General features: G+C 45.0%; 1 protein-coding gene and 1 pseudogene across 7 annotated transcripts in view; both read left to right on the top strand.

The window, feature by feature from the left end:
* Positions 1–8,507: 8,507 nt before the first annotated feature.
* Positions 8,508–10,226, top strand: LOC100448463 (protein SHQ1 homolog; annotated as a pseudogene).
* Positions 10,227–12,581: 2,355 nt separating this feature from the next.
* SGMS1 (sphingomyelin synthase 1) overlaps positions 12,582–19,384 on the top strand; it is a 319,772-nt gene continuing 312,969 nt past the window's right edge. For all 7 annotated transcript variants that reach the window (XM_063727644.1, XM_063727650.1, XM_063727645.1 and 4 more), the window contains exon 1: positions 12,582–12,605. The gene's annotated coding sequence lies outside the window, so the exon portion shown is untranslated. The remainder of the gene's footprint in view (positions 12,606–19,384) is intronic.

Here is a 19,384-nt window from a genome sequence, read left to right as displayed (position 1 = left end):
TTGGGCCTGGTAGCTCACTCTTGCCAATTCTAGTGCTTTGGGAGGCAAGAGGATTGCTTGAGGCTAGGTGTTCAAGACCAGACTAGTCAACAGAGTGAGATCTTATCTCAAAAAAAATTTTTTTAACTTTACTTTTAAATACGATTGTAGTGGCAGTTGCATGTAGTTCTAGCTACTTGGGAGGCTGAGGCGGGAAGATTGCGAGAGCCCAGGAGTTTGGTGCTGTAGTGAGCTATGATCATACCCCTGTACTCCAACCTGGCCAACAGTGCAAGACTCTGTCTCTTAAAAAAAAATTCCAGCAAGTTTTAAAAATAGATATAGACAACGCTATTCTACAATGTATATAGAAAAGCAAAGGAACTAGAATAGCTAAAACAATTTTGAAAAGGAAGACTAATATGAAAGGGACCAGTCTTACCTGGTTTCAAGGGTTTCAAGACTTATTATACAGCTACTATAGTCAAAACTATAGGGTATTGGCAGAGGAATAGACACATAGATCTACGGAACAGAACAGAAAGCCCAGAAATTGATACACACAAATATATGCAACTGATGTTTTGACACAGGTGCAAAGGAAATTTAATGGAGGGAAGATAGCCTTTTCAATAGATGGTGCTGAGCAATCCTTAAGGTTAAAAAGTGAGCCTCAACCTAAGATTTATACCTTATGCAAAAATTAACTCAAAATAACTCACGGACTTAAATAGAAAACATTAAAACTATCAAATTTTAGTAAGAAAAAATCTTCATGATATAGGACTCAGCAAAGATCACTTAGACTTGACATCAAAAATATGGTCCATAAAAGGAAAAGCTGATAAATTAGACTGCATCACAATTTAAAAACTTTGCTCTGTGAAAGACCCTGTAAACAGGATAAAGAACAAATTGGAGAGTGGGAAAAAAATTGCAAACCCCATATTTGACAAAAAGGACTAGTATTTGGAATATAAAAGTAAACTCTCAAAACTCAACATTAAGTCTAATAATCCAATTAGAAAATAGGCCAAAGACATGAAGAGACACTTCACCAGAGGTAATATACAGATGGCAACTAAGCACATGAAAAGATGTTCAGCATCGTTGGCCATTAGAGAAACTCAAAGCAAAACCACAACAAACTATTACCACATACCTATCAGAATGGCTGAAATAAAAAACAGTGACAACATTAAATTCTGATGAGAATGAGGAGAAACTGGATCACTGGTACATTACTGTTGAGAATGTAAAATGGTGCAGATACTCTGGAAATAGTTTGACAGTTTCTTTATGCATGATAGTTTCTACATGCAACTATCATATAACTCAGCAATTGCACACTTGGGCTTGTATGCCAGAGAAACAAAGACTTCATGTTCACACAAAAACCTATACACAAATGTGTATAGCAGCTCTATTTAAAATCTCTGAACATTGGAGCTGACCCAGATGTCCTTCAACATGTGAATGGTTAAACAAACTGTGGCACCCCTATACATGGAACGCTGCTAGTCAGCCCCCTAAAAAGGAACAAACTATTGACACGTGAAACAACCTGAATAAATGTCCAGAAAATGATGCTGAGAGAAAACAGCCAATCCCATGAGGTTCTATACTATACGATTCCACTTATATAACTGTTGAAAAGACAAGATTATAGAAATGGAGAGCATAGTAGTGGTCACCAGGAGTAAACTGGGGAGGGCTATCCAAGGACAAGAGGAGGGATTCATGTGGTGTTGAAAATGCTTTATCTTGACAGCACCAAGGTCAATATCCTGGTTGTGATATTGTACCATAGTTTTGCAAGATGTTACCATTGGGGAAAACTGGATAAAGTATACATGGGATTCCCTTGTATTATTTCTTACAACTGCATATGAGTCTATAATTATTTCAAAATAAAAAAGCTTAATTTTAAAAACCCTGAACATCTAACTATATCACCTCTCTTCAGTAACGTTTTCACCACAGCTTGAAAGATAAAATCAAAATGCATAATGCTTGAGTAGAGCCTATATGATTAGAACTTGCATGGTCTAGCCCAGTGATTCCCAGGCCTGGCAGAGTTACCTATGAAGCTTATTAAAAAAAATACTGAAGCCTAGGTCCTAGTCCAGCTCAATTAAATGAGGATCTGTTGGTGCAACTATACATTCATTAGTGTGTTTATCTGATTAAATCTGTCTCACCGGCAGACCATAGGCTCTGTGAGAACAGGCACCAGGGCTGCTTATGCTTTCCAGCACCGAAATCAGTGTCTGTCACTCAGGAGGTGCTCAATATTTGTGAAGCAAATAAATGAATGAATGAATGAATACAGGTGAAACAGAAACATCCTCCTCCCCTCTCTTTCTGCCTCCCTGAACCCATGAAAGGGATAAGGAGCCTTCCCTGGTTTCATCCGTGTCTCTCCAGGGCTCCATTACAAAATTGCAGCAGTAATCATGGCATTGCTCCGAGAGAGATCTAACCTACAACTATGAAATCTGGAAATGGTGACAGTGCCTCCTTCTTCACACTCAATCAACAAATTTAATGAAAGTGAAACAGAAGCTGACAAGGAGGCTGACATGACACATACTCTTACTCATGCAGAAATAATAGAAAGCCTTTTAAATGCAGCTAAAAAAATTAACGACATTGACAAATAAATGAAAAAAAAAAGATTTTAGGAGAGGAGAAAAGCTGGGGGCAAAAAATCTCCTAACTTTTGACCTAATAATCACATTTGCAGAAAGTCTCTTTTGTGCTGCTCATGGAGCTAGAGTGGTTCATATAACATTAACGTGTGAATAAGATTATGCAAAAAGAAAGAAATTCAGCAAATTCCAAGGTATTCTTGGGCTTATTCTGGCCTATTGCCCCACCTCCACCCCAGCATCTATATCAACATTTGCAGTGTGAGTAAAACACTTAATATTTTAAACAACTACCTTGAGACATTGCAAGTTCTGGAATTTGATAAGAATCTCAGCCCACAAATCCACAAACACCGGAGTGTGAGAGATATAACTATACATTTCAATAACTCCACTTAACTTTTATCTCTATATCACTAACACCACCACTGCCACTACTACTCATTTTACCTATCTGATGGGAAGCTTGTCCTTTTAAAAATCTCGGCATCATTTTACTCACTCATATGCAGTATTTAAAAATTTTTGGGTGGGGGCAGGGTTTTGCAAATACTCCCTGGAATTGTCAAGGCTTCCAGAGGTGAAGTATTGTGGGGTGGAAGGGCAGCAAGGCCTTTCATGTCTGGCAGCTCTGCCGTTTGGATTCATGGTTTGAGCTTGGGAACCTTTATTAGGCTGCTTATAGTTACATCTGCCCAGATACTCTCCGGCCTTGCTTTCTCCCTGACGGTGATACTGGAAAACTGGTATAGCACCCTTTTCTTTCCCTTCCCTCTCCTTTTTCCAAACAGAATGGCTTTCTAGTGTGAGGTGAAAAGAAGCTCCACTCATTCCCCTTCCTAAGATATCTTGTCTCAGGAAAATAGCTTGTCCCAGTTTCTTGGGCCTCAAACTTTGGGAAACAAAGGCAGGAAATCTAACAGGCTTTCTGCTGTCACTGGAGGCTAGGAACACAGGCCAAAACATCTGCTGGAATAGGGACAGGTTTGAGGGAGAAGAAAAAGAAGGAAAATGAGATATATAGTGATGGAAAAATAGTAGATTATTCCAACATGTTGTCTTGGAATGACAGCTAACATTATTACATGCTCACACAGTATGCCAAGTGCTCTGGTAAGTGCTTTATGTGGATTATTATGGAGAAATGCTCACAACCTGAAAATAAGTTGGTATTGTTACTCACATTTTACAGGCAAGGAAACTGAGGCTCCAGGAAGTTTACTCATTTGACCAGTGTCACACAGCTAATAAGTAGCAGGGCTCAGATTTGTGCCCAGTGTCTGATTCCAAAGCCCATGCTTTTAACTACTGCAGGAAAAGACAGTGATGTTTAAGATCCTGCAGGATAGGAAAGGCTATGAACCCATTTTAGGACTATTTTTCTAACCATGGGGATTGAAATAAAAAAGAATAAAGGGCTTAAGCAGTGGCCTCAGTCAATAGAAACATTCAGTTAACCAGGATTCCATGAGGCTTTTCTGGCCTGGCCACTTTCCGCTCCAGCTGTGGTGGTTTCTCCTCCTAGTTCCCAGCTGTGTTCCTGTCTCTGGTTCCCTGAGTGTTGCTCTCACTGTTTTTCTTGGCACCTTTATCCCAGTGGTTCTACCTCTTCATCTTTCTCTTTCTTGCCCCTGGCTCCACTCCATGACTTCTGGTTCATGATGAAGGAATTTATGCTTCAATCTTGCAGTTTTCTTTGAGAGCTAGCCCAGTGGCCTTTAGCTATGGCTCATGCCAATGGCCCTTATGGGTTCTTTCATTTTTGCCTACTAGGTTTCCCTATGAAGTTTTCCAATGCTCTTTCCCAGCTCCCAGATGCCCACCATGACCAGCCCTCCAAGGTCACTTGGTTTGGTGAGCATTTAAGCCCTTAGGTCTCAGCAGTACCCTGGGAGAGGACCAACATCTCCTGTTGCAGCAGGTAATGTCAGTGTCCATATATCCCAAGGCATCTGTAGTAAGAAACCATGTAGAGAACTGTTCCATTTAATGCATACAGTCAGGCCAGGCAGCCCCTTAACAGTGAGAGCTTTTAGCTCACAGGGAAGCCTTTAACAACCATCCTGAGGTGAACAAGGGGCTTAAAATGATTGACTTGTCAGAGAAGCATGTTTTTTAAAAAACAAAAACTGTCGCATTAACCTTGTTGTAGCCCCAGGAGTTATCGAGCCGTGTATAACTACTACCACACTCTTTAAAAAAAACGACCAGGTTCAATGCCATTAAAACAGCTTGGCCAAAACCACAGATGGGTTGCCAAGGTACAAGTGAAAACAGGAAAATAATGGGACAGGTGGGAGTGGGGACACACACACACAAAAGTGAGGCAATTCAAAGAGAAAATAATTTAAGTAGTTATTATAGAAACACATTGAAATTTGTGAATTTGTCCTTCTAAATTTCTCTCTCCTCTGCCTCACTTCAATGGTACAAAGTCCCTTCAGTTTCTGATGTGATTACTGATTATTGATCTTCCTGCCTTTACGACATGGTCTTTCTTTATAATTTCCCAAATCCTGTGAAGAGTTAATATCATCCCCAGTGTAGACACGAGAAAATGAGGCCCCAAGAGGTTATCAAACATTTGGGCAGGGTCTGGTGGACAATAAGTGACTTTTCTATTATATGACACTGGCTATAGTAGGTCCTAAGCAGTAGATTTAGGGATTTGAGGCTGAGCCCATATATCTAGTTTCATGGCCGGCCTTTTGGTAGTCTTCAAATTAAAACATGTAATGTCTGTCCATTCTGCCTTTATGCAAGGTTGATTAGGGCCAGAGTAGAAAGCACTATAATTGCAAAATAAGGAACTCTTTGTTTGGCATTTGATAAAAAATTCTGTAGCGCCGTTACTCTGGTTGAGAAGTTTTTAAAAAATGTTTATGCCTGGGCTGCACCCCATAGTAATTATATCAGCCTCCCTTGGAATGGACCCCATGCATCAGTATTTTAAAAACTCCCCAGGTGTTTTCCCCTGTAGCCAGGGTCAAGAACCAGGGCTCTAAAGCAGTGGTTCTCAAACTCGAACATGCAGAAGAATCACCTGGAAGGCCTGTGAAAACACTGGTTGCTGGGACCCACTCCCAGAGTTTCTGATTCAGTAGGTCCGGGGTGGGTCCCAAGGATGTGCATTTCTAGCAAGTTCCCAGGTCACATGATATTCCTCGTCTGAGGACCATACCTGGAGAACTGGGAAGGTAAGCTGAGCGAAAGTAAAGCCAGTCTATGCTTCTGCTCCCTTTCTTCCTGTTTATGAGGTTATAAGAAGTTTGTGTCTGATTCTCCTCTATGTCTTTCCACAATGCTAACTCACCCAACAAGAATACTAGAAGAACATCATTTGCTGTGTAAATGATAAATAGTCTGTGAGCATCAGAAGTGTTTTTAAATAAATCAGGCAATGAATCCCATCAGGCTTTGAATGAGTTCTAAGGAGTTTGCCACCATTTTCAGTAGGAAAATAAACATCTTTCAAAGAAAATGTATCTTCAAATTTAGTTGTGCTACTCATTCTAACAGCATTTTTTAAAGCCTTTGCAGTAACTCCTCTTTATTATTTTTAATGAAGTCAAGTCATAAAGTTTGTGGAACAGGGAAAAAACCTTGAGTCTGTCAGGGTAGGCTTGTCAGATTTAGAAAAAGAAACAAACAAACAAACAAACATACACATGCACACACACAGGACATCCAGTTAAATTTCAATTTCAGATAAATAATGAAAAATTTTTTAGTATAAGTATGTCCCATGCAATGTTTGACAACCCTGATCAGGGGTAAATATTGGGATGGGAATAACATAAATGCCTGCTGTGGAGAAGTGGGACGTACCATATCCATTTCTGTTGTATGGATACACAGAGTTACTTACTTGATCTTGTACCTTGTCCATTGAGAACTCAACAAACATAGGCTGAATTGATAGAATACGAATACCTAAGATATAAATGCAATATATGAAAGTGCTGAGTGATTTCAAAGAAGGATGCTTGATCAACTTAAGATTGCAGTGCCTTTTGATTTAGTTACCCCACTTTGATCATTGTCTAAACCAGTGATTCTCAACTGAGGATGATACTCCATATCGGGGGACATTTGGCAATGTCTGGAGATATCTTTGGCTGTCACAACTGGGTGGGGGAGGTGCTACCGGCATCTATTTGCTTGAGGCCAGGAATGCTGCTAAACACCTGATGATGTACAGGACAGCCTCTGGTAACAAAGAATTATCTGGCCCAAATGTCCACAGAGCTGAGGTTGAGAAATCCTGGTCTAGATAATAGTGCAGAGGATTTAGCAAATCTTTTGTTGAATTTTTCTGGCCATGTCCTGGAGTGAGTTGGAATCTCATTCTTCCAGGTGTCAACGGAGGAAAGATGTTTTCTCCTATTATACTGTGAAGGAATGGGTGGAAGAATTTTTATATGCTTCTTCGAAATCTTACGAAACAAGGAAGGTGCTGCTGAGGTTCCAGAAAAGGTGCCAGTCTTCAGTTGCTGCTGTTCTTCCTGTAGCCTAGCCTAGATTTGAAGCTTTTGAAGAGTTCATGCAGGAACTACGAAATTTAGGTGAGTGCACTATATCAATTTCCCCTTCTTTAGTGTGCGAGATATAATTTTTGTCTCAACCTTCCAATTGGTTCTGGCCATCCAGGACTTGTTTGCAAGTGGTAATTGGAGGAGGTGCTGACCCAACATGTATTCATTATTTTGTGTACTACCACTGTTGATATAATACATGCACTTTGTACTAAATACAGCAACAATGAACATTCATAATACATTGAACAATATCTTACGTTTTCATTTATGTTTACCTCTAATGAGCTATAAAACATTTTATAGATGTATATTCTTATTCAATAACTAATTAATTCTCATGATACCCATGGGAAGCAAAGTGGGGGTGGGTTATATTATTCCCATTTTAACAGGAGATAATTAAACCTTGCCTGGAGTTAAACACTGACTATTTGAAAAGCCAGGAGTAAATTACAAGTCTTGACAATGGTGCCATGTCTGCCAGCCAGGACAGTGTTCTGCTGATGGCACTGATTCATCAGTCCCTGGTTAATGCCCAGGCATAAATGTCTAATTTGAAAATCCTTTTTAAACGTAATGTGGCAGATTGTGAAGGGTGGTTGCTAATTAAAGAAGAAGGATAACATAGCAAGGACATTTCCATTCCTGGTGGTTTACCCTTTTTAAACAAAAACGTACCAGTGAAAAGTAGAAAAGAAAATCATACATTATGGTTGAATAACTGTTTACTATGGGCTACTTGGTGCCAAGTCCTATGCTAGGTACTCTGAAAGATGAAAGCTAAATATATATCCTTGATAGAAATTTAATATGTAATTGAAGAATCAAGACTTACCTGCAAGAAACATGCAGAAGAACTGTAAAAGACATAATATAATCAAGTGCCAAAATGTGTGTATAGGAGGCTTCTGTGTCCTGGAAGACAGACTTTTTTTTTTTTTTTTTTTTTTTGAGACAGAGTCTCACTCTGTCGCCCAGGCTGGAGTACAGTGGCGTGATCTCGGCTCATTGCAACCTCTGCCTCCCGGGTTCCAGTGATTCTCCTGCCTCAGCCTCCCGAGTAGCTGGGATTACAGGCGCCCACCACCACGCCCGGCTGATGTTTGTATTTTTAGTAGAGACAGGGTTTCGCCAGGTTGGCGGGGCTGGTCTCGAACTCCTGACCTCAGGTCAGGATCCACCCGCCTCGGCTTCCCAAAGTGCTGGGATTACAAGCGTGAGCCACTGCGCCCGGCCCAGACATCTTTTATTTTAAAAAGGTAAAATTGGAGAGAGTTGCTTGGTGGGACCGCCGCGGCAGTGAGGGCGAGCCGCGCTGGCCCCTGCGCCCGGTGCGGCAATGCTGACCCCGGCGTTCGACCTCATCCAGGAGCCAGACTTCCTGACCATCGCCATCCGCGTGCCCTACGCCCGGGCCTCCGAGTTCGACGTCTACTTCGAGGGGTCGGACTAGACTACTATGCCAAGCCGTACTTTCTCAGATTAACCCCTCCTGGAAGAATTGTACAAAATGGAAGCGAGCAAGGGTTCTATGATGCAGATAAAGGAATTTTTACCATTTGCCTGCCCAAAGAAACCCCTGGCCAGCATTTTGAGGGGCTGAACATGTGTTGCTCTTCTGGCACCAGGAAAATCCGGGACAGCAAAACCACTTGTGGAAGAAATAGGTGATTCTGAAATTCCTGAGGAAGTAGCTGACGATGAAGAGTTTGATTGGGAAATTGAGCAGACACCCTATAAAGGGGTAACAGAAAGTGCTTTGAATCCTCAATGCCACTATGGGTTTGGAAACTTACGATCAGGAGTGTTTCAGCAGTTACAGGGTGAATTGAGTGATGTTATTAAGGATCCAGATTTCACCCCCGCAGCAGAAGGAAAACAAAAGCACCTGGCCGCTTAGCTGGCCAAGTTTGATCCTGATCATTATCTAGCTGACTTTTTTGAAGATGAGGCAGTTGAACAGATTTTGAAGTATAATCCCTGGTGGACTGACAAATATTAAAAACCGACAGCCTTTTTGGAAAAGAGTCAGAAGCAAGAAAATCATGCTGCATTAGTGTCTTTTTCTGAAGAAGAGAAATATCAGCTACAAGAATCTGTCAATAAATCTTATCTGCTAGACAACAGAGCCTGTCGTCAAGTGTACTACAGTTTGATTGATATCCTTTTGGCATATTGCTAAGAAACCCATGTCACTGAAGGAGAGAAGAACGTTGAATCTGCATGGAATATTAGGAAACTGAGTCCAATACTATCCTGGTTTGAGACTTGGACTAATGTTCATGATATCATGGTGTCTTGGAAGAAGGGTATTGTGTTACCCACTCTATCGCCATTTCAAACTGGCGATGAAGGCCTACGGGGAGACTATAAAGATACTGCAACTAGGTAAAAGTGCAGTTTTAAAGTGTCTCCTGGATATTCACAAAATTTTTCAGGAAAACGACCCAGCATACATACTGAATGATCTCTACATCTCAGACTACTGTGTGTGGATTCAGAAAGTCAAATCCAAAACATTGGCAGCTGTTGCAAAAGCCTTAAAGGAAGTCTCCCTTACAAAGGCCCAGTTGGGGTTAGAACTGGAAGAACTAGAAGCAGCAGCACTTCTTGTCCAGGAGGAAGAATCTGCATTACAAGCAGCCCATTCAGTTTCTGGGCAGCAGAAACTTTGCTGTGGCTCTGAGGCAAGTGATTCGGAGGACTCAGACAGCACTGTGTCATCTGGAAACGAGTACTCAGACTCACATTCAGAACAAGATGAACTCAAAGATAGTCCGTCTGAGACAGTTCTTTGCAAGGTCCCCTTCTTGAAGAAAGCAGTGCCCTTCTTATTGCTGATGGTGGAGTATGCAGAAACACAGCCATCCAGGAGTCTGATGCCAGTCAGGGAAAGCCACTTGCCTCTTCCCGGCCTCTTGGAGTGTCTGGGCCTCTGATAGAGGAGCTTGGGGAACAACTGAAGACCACAGTTCAGGTTTTTGAACCCAAGGGCACCACTGCTGTAGACCATAGCAATATGCAGGAGAGAGATGGCTGTCAGACACCAAATATTTGACTCTTAAGTGGTTTTATTCACTGTTGAGAAATGTGTTAGATTTGGTTTCATTTACAGAATGAGAATTCCTCATTTTCACTTTGTAATTTTTCTTAGTATATACAATCAGCCTGCTGTATTTGTGGGTTCCACATCTGTGGATTCAACCAACTGCTGATCAAAAATTTTTAAGAAAAAACTGCATCTGTACCAAACATGTACAGACTTTTTTTCTTATCATTCTCTAAATAATACAGTATAACAACTATTCCCACAGCATTTACATTGTATTGGGTAATATAAGTAATCTTGTGATGATTTAAAGTGTACAGGAGGATATGGGTAGGTTATATGCAAATACTGTACCTTTTATTTTTTTATCAGGGACTTGAGCATCTGAGGATTTTGGTATCCTCAGGGGTCCTGGAACCAACTCCTCACAGATACTGGGATGACTTTATGACATTGTTTTTCAATCAGTGAATGTTTATACCTTTTGGTTTCCTTGCTACAACTGTGAAGTTAAAATTCAAAAGTATTTTTTACCAAAGTGTAGCTAATATTTCAAGCTGAAAATAATAGTTCTACTGCCAGTGTCTCCAGAATGTGGAGCCCATTAATATTTTTATTTTAGCTTTACTGAGGTATACTTGACCGCTGATAAACTGCACACATCTAAAGTGTACAGTGTGTTGGCATATGTATACCCTGCATAAAACTATCACTGTGATCAAGGTGAAAATCGGACCCATCATCCCCAAGTGCCCTTTTGCCCCATTATTAGTTTGCATGTCCTAGAATTCTATGTAAATTGAATCATACAATATGTATCCGTTTTTTGGTCAGCCTTATTTTACTCAGTATAATTATTTTGAGATTCATCCATGTGGTAGCATGTGTCAAGAGTTTTTGTTTTTGTGTTTTTCATTGCTGAGTACTACTTCATTGAATAGATTTGTCCATTGACCTACCGATGAACACTTGGGTTGTTTCCAGTTTGGGGCTGTTATAAATAAAGCTGTTATGAACATTTGTGTACAAAAAAAGGTGAAATTGGAGATGGACCTTGAAATATTAGTAAGATTAAGTGGCCAGTGGGAATCTGGGGAAATAGGATTCAACTAGACAAGAGGGTTAATGAATATAGGTAGGGTTGTTCTTGCTACTCTCTGGAAGAGATTAAAAACTTGGGAGCTCTCAAGTGGTCGTTTCATGGAACTGAAGGCAAAAAGCCCGAAAACACAGGGAGAGAATAAATAGAAATGCAGAGGAGACAGAGGGAGACTTTCTGGGTTCCTTTCAATACTCCAGTTCCTGGTTTCCATCTCATCCCGAGGCTCAGCTGCATCTCTGATCTACCCTGGTATCTTCAAATAAATTCCAATTTTTTTGTCGATGAATAGGAGAAGCCAAGCAGTTATTGAAGCCAGGAATCCTAGCCAGGTACACAGGAATGAGCACAGAATGTTGAGTATTATCAGATCTAAGCCTCAGGGCCAATACTTGGAATGACCTTTGTTGTCTTCGACTAGCTTTTTTGGTTAGCCTTGGTTTGGAACCCGGGTTGGCCAGAAGAGTTTAAAGGGCTAAGTGGGGGCTCCTAAGGTCTTGCTCCTGTTATTCAGGCTACTTGGCTCTGGATCCCATTGAGACAAATTTCCATGGATAGAAACAAAAGTCTCCTTGCTTCCAGAGCACTATTTGAACTTTGATGACAGGTGGTTGGTAGTGATACCTATAATATCTCCCATTTAATTCCCCAGTTTAGCCTGTGCAGAAGACAGATAGATCTTGCAGAATGACTGTGGAATGTCATAAATGTAATCAGATGGGGACTCCAATTTCAGCTGCTCTCCCAGAAGTAGTACCTTTACTGGGGCAGATTAACACATTGGTACGCACCTGGGGGTAGATCTGACATTTGGTATGCACTTATTTTACCTGGCTAATGCCTTTTCCTCCATACCAATTTGCAAGGTCCATCAGAAGTGATTTGCTGTTACCCAACAGGGCCAACAATATGTCTTCCCAGTGTTGCCACGGGCTCCATTGGTTCTCTTGCTCACTGCCATAATAGTCTGAAGTGATCTTGATTGTTCTGACATTCCACAAAACATCACACTGGCCCACTCTATTGATGACATTATGTGATCATCATTGGATCCCATGAGTACGAAGTAGTAAGTACTTTAGATGCCTTAGTAAGATGTATGCTAGAGGGTGAAAGAGACCTACAAAAATTAAGGTGGTAAGAGAGGCCCACCTTCTCAATGGTGAGTGATGGCTACTGCTGAAAGGTCCACTGAATAAAACCACATTTTAAATCAGGTAGTTTACCTTCTAAAGGTAGAAAAGTCATTCATTTGGAACCAAACCACCTACTTCAGAATAGCTGTTTTGGTAAGTGAAGCATTTGCTTCAGTATTTGCTCTTAGTATTATTTTTAACAAGATTTCTAATGACAGATTGTGACTTGGAGGTGATTCATTTTTGTTTCCTAGTTGTCTTGACAGCAACATAATTCATGATATTCTGTGTACTTGAGAATCCAAAAATTTTACAATCCAACAATATGATGTTTATTAAAATTTTCCTAAGAAATACACTGGTAGGCCAGGCACAGTGGCTCATGCTTGTAATCTCAGCACTTTGGGAAGCGGAGGCCTGTGGATTACTTGAGCTCAGGGGTTCAAGACCAGTTTGCGCAACATGATGAAACCCCCTCTGCCAAAAATATAAAATTTAGCTGGGCATGGTGGCTTGCACCTGTGGTCTCAGATACTCAGGAGGCTGAGGGTGGAGGATCACTGGAGCCCCATAAGTCAAGGCTGCAGGGAGCTGTGATGGTGCCACTGCACTCCAGCCTGGGTGACAGAGTGACTCTGAAGAAAAAGAAAGGGCACTAATAAAAATTCTTTAGGACTGGATGGACTGAAGAGGGAAAACTATTTTTATTAAAATTGTTTTTTTGGTTACAAATAATAGTGACTTGAGGACCATAACTAAATATAATTTCAAGGAGGGGCAACTCTTAGTGTCTCTTATAATCACTTCACAGAGAATTTACTTTTACTGCTATGGTGATTTCTCTTTAGATTTCTTTCTGTATTTATTTACGCTTTTATTTTTATGTATGGTGTATATATCCTATGACTTTTTCTCTCTGAATTATTTTATGAAACTGAAATTAAAGTGGAAATACTTCTATGCCCTGCTTTTTTCCATGTGCTATATATATATATCATCCTAAAATTCCACATGGAAAAAAATTAAAAGGATTTTATTATGAAACATTTCAAGCATATAGAAAATTTGAAAAAAAAATTATGCCAGTACCCTAGACACACGATTTACATACAAGAAGTATTGATATTTTGAAAAATTTAGTTATCTTGCATGCGGGGGTGGGGTGCATTTTAAAGTACATCAAAGACCAGATGCTTACTTGGACCTTAGTTTCAGGAAGTTCAAAGCTTACAGCACATTCTGGACAGCATTGGAGAGAAACCAACACGGGAGAGAAAGCAGCCAGCAGTTTTCTGGCACTCTCTTAGCTTGAAAAAATTTACATCACAAGAAAGCAAGCCTTCCTTTCACCTTTTAGGTGCAAACTGACAAACATATCAGTAGGGCTACTCTACTTCACAGAGCCTTGCTCCCAGTAGATACTCAAAACATGCAGTTGAACTGAATTTCAGTTGTTATTTTAAAGCCGTGCTTGACAAGCGTATGTGACAAATGTACTTTCCTAATCTTCCCGAGAAGAGCAGTACTCTGTCTTAAGGGCGAAAAAACCACAGGAGCCAGGAGTGGAGGGTGCAGTAAAACGCCTGCATTGGGACAGATTGCCTCTTTTTGAATCCCTGACTCCTCACTGTGCTTTGGGGAAAACTATGGAAAATTTCACTGCCTAGCTTACTAAAATGGACTGCTTAGCTGAAATATAGAGGCGTCCATGACGACTACCTGGAGGGCTTTGTTAATCATATTGCAGGACTCCACCCGCAGTTTCTGGTTCTGTAGGTCTAGGTGGGGCCGAAAACGTGCGTTTCTAACAAATTCTAGGGTGATAATGACGCGGCAGGTCCTGAGACAACAGGAAACCCAAGGGACTCGAGGCATGCGGTCAATAAATATTCACTACGAACATCAGCACCATCGAAGCTGCCCACCAGCAGGGGCCGCGGGGTATGCGCCGCAGGGAAGAGCACGGCCTCTGTCCAGTGTCCCTGCCGGTACATCACTCCTCTGCAGGGACTAGGTTAGAACCGGGAGGCAGCCAGAGCAGCGCTCTCGCTGGATAACGGAAGAGGACTCCCTTGCCAACTTCCGCCTCTAGGGAAAAGCGAAGGCCCTCCGCCACCGGAGTTCTGTTGTCTCGATTTCGCCGCAGTTTGCTTCTGGCCCAGGCGAGAACCTGTCCTCTGGGCAAGCCAGGGATCGGTACAGGACTCCTATACCCCAAGGCGAGGCGGAGGCAGGTGCCGAACGGAGGCCAGAGCCCGGCGCCCGGAGCCCGATGGGAGGGCGTGGCGGAGAAGGGCGGTGCTCGCTCCCGTCCGGCCAGCTCCCGGGTCGGTTCCGAGCGCCCGCGGCCCGATGGCCGGGCGGAAGATGGCTGCCCGGAGCGCCGCGGACAGTCACGTGTCACGCCGGGCTCGTCGCGCGCCCCTTCCCCCGCTCGCCAAGTCCCCGACCCCGCGGGAGGCACGGCCTCGGGCTGCCTCTAGGCCACCGAGGTGCGGCGCAGGCCGGCCAGGGAGGGCGGGCGTTGGGGCGGGAAGGCCAGCTCTCCCCGCTGTCCACCCTAACTTGGGCGCTGGGGCTCCGCTCGGGGAGCAGAGGAAAACCTTCCTTCGGGCGACTTGCACCAGGTGGGGCTACTGGGCATGCGCGGGCTCCGGCCCCGGCCTCGCCGCTCTCCGGGTTTTCGCGGCAGCTCGGAGGGGCGGCGGGAGGTGGGGCCCAGGCCGGGCGGGGCGGCTCTGACGCAGTCGGAGTTTCCACCTCCGGCTGTTAGAGCCCTTGCGCCTCCCTCGTGCTCCCGGGCTTCGCCCCAGGCTTTTTTTTCTGTTGTGGGAGAAAGATGAGTCTATGGTTAGAGGTTTGAAAATGGGCCGAATAGTCAGGTCGGCCGTTTCCTATAAATGATCCATCGGGCGTTAATCCCAAGTGTCTCAGCCCTTGGGCTTGGTGGGAAAGAGAATCCGGGAGTAGTTCGCAAAGTCGTGCCTGGCTTCCAGCAGGCACGAGTTTGCGTTCCCTGCTTTGTGACCAGCTCTAGCGGCTCCCGTCTCCGGCCCTGCCCCAAGGAATTTACCGTCCCTGACTGTAAAATCTGGCTCCCGCCCGGCCTTACTTAGTGGGCCCCTAAAAACGCTGGGGAAAGCGCCCGCCTCTTCAGTTTCCCATTACTTGAAAGTAAAATTCAAGGGGTCCAAACCGCGACTGTCCCTTGGTTCGGGGTCCCACTCGGTCCCGGGAGGAGCCCCCCACGGACCCCGCCCGGCCGGCCCGCCCCCCCGGCCGCAGTGAACACCCGGAGGAGCGGAGTCGCGTCGCGCGGGAAGCCGGGCCGGCTCGGGCCGCGGACTGGGCATGCTCGGCAGCCCGGGAGGCTCGCGGTGGCAAGTCGGAAACGTTCGCACCAGCGGGGCAGCGGCTGCGGGCGGCAGGCGGCGGGCAGGTCGGGAGTGAGAAGGACCGGCCCGGGCTGACTGCTCTCCTCTTGCGCCTAGGGAGCCGGTCGGAGAGCGCGATTGGGGTGCGAAGCCCCGACGCTGCCCTGCCCCGGATTTCATTCCGCGGCGGGGGGCTCCGCGAGCGGAATTCCGGCGGCTGCCGTGACTCCAGTGCAAGTGAGTCGTGGGGCCGGGACAGACAGCCGGCCTCGCGGTTGCGGGGGCCGATCGGACACCTGTCTCGCGGGCCCGGCCTTATGCCGGGGAGCGGCAGGCGGGCTGCCCTGGGGCGAGGGGGCGTGAGCGCAGCCCGCGCGGTGCCGCGCGCGTACCTGGCGGGCACTCCCCCGGAGCTGCTGCTCCCCGGGGGTGGGCACAGCGGGGAGGTCCGGCGGCTCGGAGCCGGGCTCGGAGGGGGCGGGCCGCCGGCGGGGCTGCCCGGCTGAGTTGGGGCGGGGAGGAAGGAGGAGGCGTCAGTGGGCACCTTTTCAGAGCTACTGCGTGCTGGCTGGAAGGTTGCCTGGTGTCGGATTGGGGCGATCGGGAGGCGAGGAGCCTTTGGGCAGTAGCCCGCCGGGGGTCCGGAGACCCCCCCAGGGGCCGACTCCAATCACGGCTCCACCCCCACAGCCTAGGTGGCGGTGTGACAGTTGGTACCTTCGGGCCAGATCGCAGCCGGCCAGGCGCCCACTATTTCGGGATACCCCCACCGTGGCCCCTCGATGCCCCCTGACGACAAAACAGGTGGGACACCCCTCCCCGAGGAGCGCGCCCCTTCTCTCCAGGCCGCGTAACAGCCCCCCAGGCTCGCGGGCGGCTCTGAGACCCCGCAGGGCTGCCCCCGCGGGGCGGGGACATTTAGGGGCAAGGCCTGGAGGGGCATCGGCGCAGCCCAGAACTGGACGGTGTCTCCAGGACGCGGCTTTTCCGTGACAGAGGGGGTCTGCGCTATCCCCCAGCGACGTGTCAAGGGCAAAACAGCGGCAGCAGCGGCTGCCTCTCCCACCGTCTTAACCCGAACTCGGGCTTGTGGCGTCCTCCCGTGGGCCGGATAGAGTGCTCTAGTCCAGCTAACGGATTCAGCCTGGAGCGTTCTGGTGAATGCTGCTTTCCTCTTTGGTGCCGCGAAGTAGAAATCGGGATGAGGGTTGTCATGGCCGGAGGGAGCGAAGAGAATCCAGGCAGGTGCTTCTCAGATGTTTCTTTTCACCTTCAAACAGTACAGACTTCAGCGGTACACGCTTACGAAACCAAGTGAAGGATGCTTTCTGAAAGGGAAGTTTATTTTCTATGTTCTGGGGCCTGTCGACTATTTTAGCTCCCTTGACATTTACCTTCCTGGACCTTTAAAGCTGTTTGGACAGGTTATTTTGCTTTTAGGTTTGGTGATGTTTCTGGTTGGCTCCGTGGATGTGGAAGTGGCGAATATCTGATGTGCTGTGCTGTGAACTCCCCACGCTTCCTGGCACTGGGGGTTGAACATTCAGGGGGGACTGAGTGGGCCGAAGGAGAGGAGTGGGACTGGTGACGTAGGAATGCGATGGGTGTTACCTAGAGCTGCCCAGATGGAACGGGGTTGGCGGCTGTTTTGGCCTGTGCAGAAGGGGAGAGGGCGGGGCGTTTCATTGGTCGGGGTGTGAAACGTCCACTGGCGAAGGCAGCGGGGGATGGGTGCCTGTCTGGTCAGTGCTCCAAGGGAAGCCCAGGGATGTTTGGTGATTCAGCAGGTGGCAGCCTTCCAGCTCTGAAGACATGCCGTGGCCAAGCAAAGAAGCAAGCAAGCAAGCAAGCAAGCAAGCAGCAGCCTGTGCCTGCTATCGGAGGCGCCAGCTTTGGGGGAACCTCCAGGAGCTGCTTTCTGCCTGTGGCAGCTCACTTGTCTTATCTTGCTTCCTGTTTAGCTCTGGAGGCCCTGGTATTTCGAGTTTCCTTACTGCGCCTCTTAAAATATACAGCAATATATAGCATGTTTTTGAGTCTCTCCATCTCTGTGACCTGCTGGGTAGCAGGGGGGTGGCCGCTACCGCCATGCAGTTTAAGTAGTTATTCTGCAGAAAGTGACAGTGATATGTAAAAACAGTGAAGTGGCCTTTCCTTCCATTTCTGCTTCACAGAATAGAAATTTATGTTTTTAGTAAAATAATAAGATGTATTTCTGCAACTCTTCAGTGATAATAGTGAGCTATTTGAAATTTCCGGAAACTTTTTAATAAAAGACATTAACTCCAGAGATGTATTAAATTGAAATCAGAGGGACACGGTTATTAAGCCAGTATCTTACTCATTGGAGGATTTCTAGCATCTTGCACAGTGTCTAACTTGTAGTATTCAGTACATGCCTCTGCAGCTGAAATTTTAAAAATTCTTCATAACAGAAGAGTTTACCAGTATTTACCATGTTCATCATCTAAGTCTGTATTATTATGGTTAGAATAAAATATATGCATCAATACCTTTGCACGTTGACATTTAAAGAATGTTTATGTTTTCATAAGACATGATTGCTGGTGTTGACCATAGACATTCAATTTTAGCTTGAAAACTTGATTCTTTTACTTTTCTGGTTAAATTTATTAATTTTCAAACTTGGGGCAGATCCTACATTTCAGCTAGAAAAATGGTGTGCTTTGTTAACATCTGTCATGAAAACCAAACGGACTCCTGACTCCTAAGTATAGCCATCAGTTTTTTTTTGTTTGTTTTTCTTTTGAGACAGGGTTTTATTCTGTTACTCAGGATGGAGTGCAGTGGTACAATCTCGGCTCACTGCAGCTTTGAACTCTCCAGGCTCAGGTGATTCTTTTACCTCAGCCTCCCGAGTAGCTGGGACTACAGGCACGCACCACTAAGCCCAGCTACTTTTTTTTTTTTTATAGAGATAGGGTTTTTGTTATGTTGCCCAGGCTGGTCCCAAACTCCTGGGCTCAAGTGATCCTCTCGCCTTGGCCTCTCAAAGTGCTGGGATTACAGGTGTGAGTCACTGCACCTGGCAGTATTTTATTTTATTTTTTTTAACTAAAAAGTGCTCCTGTTGCATGTCAAATGCTTTAACTTAGAAAACTTCATTTTATACATAACATTTCAGGAAAACTCTGAAAAGTGCTGCTGTAGAAAAGCTGAAAGAGTATTTTGGGAATAAAAATTCTGGATTGTTTGCACACAGGGATCACTGCCCTGGTCTTTAGGAGGGAGGCATGAGTGTGCTGCCAGTTCATTCTGCTCTTTACCATCACTGTCTGTTCCTTCCTCCAATTGTTTAGGTATTTCTTCTTCTCCTAAAGATGTACTTTCTTGGCATGAGCTTGCTTTTTAAAGCAATCCTGTCAGAAGAATCTGTTGCATTTTCTCACACAAGTTTGATCAATGGTGATTTTTATTTTTTGATTGCCATATACACTTTCCCACCACTTCATATGGCAAACTATTCAGTGGCTCTTGGAAAGAGCTGTGGTCCTTGTGTCCTTGTGGGGGCATAACATGTTATAGATGGCTATGCCT

The sequence above is a fragment of the Pongo abelii genome, chromosome 8, assembly GCF_028885655.2.
Source record: "Pongo abelii isolate AG06213 chromosome 8, NHGRI_mPonAbe1-v2.0_pri, whole genome shotgun sequence".
In the NCBI taxonomy this organism is placed as follows: domain Eukaryota; kingdom Metazoa; phylum Chordata; class Mammalia; order Primates; family Hominidae; genus Pongo; species Pongo abelii.
Note: the sequence above shows the minus strand (reverse complement) of the source record. Positions and strands in the feature narration are given on the sequence as shown.